This window comes from Brassica oleracea, unplaced genomic scaffold (assembly GCF_000695525.1).
Source record: "Brassica oleracea var. oleracea cultivar TO1000 unplaced genomic scaffold, BOL UnpScaffold05178, whole genome shotgun sequence".
In the NCBI taxonomy this organism is placed as follows: Eukaryota; Viridiplantae; Streptophyta; class Magnoliopsida; order Brassicales; family Brassicaceae; genus Brassica; species Brassica oleracea.
The window spans coordinates 1-870 of NW_013621701.1; the positions used below are offsets into that span (position 1 = coordinate 1).

At 36.4% G+C, this 870-nt stretch overlaps 1 long non-coding RNA gene across 3 annotated transcripts; it reads right to left on the reverse strand.

Moving 5' to 3' along the window:
* Positions 1-90: 90 nt before the first annotated feature.
* LOC106322033 lies at positions 91-870 on the reverse strand. 3 transcript variants are annotated; one of them, XR_001266200.1, is made up of 4 exons: positions 831-870; positions 553-637; positions 407-463; positions 91-324 (listed from the first exon to the last, which is right to left on the reverse strand). It is a non-coding gene; the product is annotated as an uncharacterized LOC106322033 (long non-coding RNA). The 3 variants fall into 3 exon arrangements; XR_001266201.1 differs by having other exon boundaries at positions 553-648; positions 831-869; XR_001266199.1 differs by lacking the exon at positions 831-870 and having other exon boundaries at positions 109-324; positions 553-817.

Below are 870 nucleotides of genomic sequence, written 5' to 3' on the forward strand. Positions count from 1 at the left end.
TTTTTTTTTTTGAACTTAACTATTGGCTGTTTGTTAGTTGTATTTTCGTTATGAATCACAAATCGGAATGTTCAAGTAAAACTTAGGAAATATTTCAAGATTAAATGATTACAAATAACAAATATATAGTATTACTCGGTCCCTTGCAATGAAAGTATTGAGAGAACCAGCGATAAAGCATGTAAGTATGTAAAAGAGTGAGGCTATCAACAAAGTTTACACACAATCTGAGGAAGATCCTATACATACATATATGGTATACATGAATCTGGATTCAATCCTAGAAGAGCCAATGCTTCTTCTTGGGTTTTCTTGTGGGAACATCTGATAAAAGATCAAGAACTACCGAAGATCAAGATCGAGTAAAATAGAGATGATGGAAGGAGACTTGAGTTTTTTTTTTTACCTCCAACAGAGTATAGCGAGTTGTAATGCACTTCGCTCCAGTAGCTAAGCCAAGCCACTGCAGAACAGTAAAACGATTCATTTAGGACCCGAGTAAAGTTAGCTAAGAGAGTGAAATGGCAAAGAGAAAGAGAGGTTTTTTGGTACCTCTAAGAGGGTTCTTGTTATGGGGAAGAATCTCGATGTAGGATTGTTCCCGAAATGATGTGACTAAGCAGATCTTGGCTTCGAACTACAGTAATGCTGAGTCATCAGCCATTCATTCAAGAGTAGAAAAGGAACACAATGTGAGCGAGAAAAAGGTTAAAGTTGCAATGATTCCACAAGATTTAAGAGAAGACATAATCTCTGAGGTGTATTTATAATCTGCTCTGGTCTCTTGTAAACTCAAAACATGATATGCAGTTTTTAAAAGAACAACTTACACGATCTGCAGCAGCTTGAAGAGTAACGTGATCTCCCCAT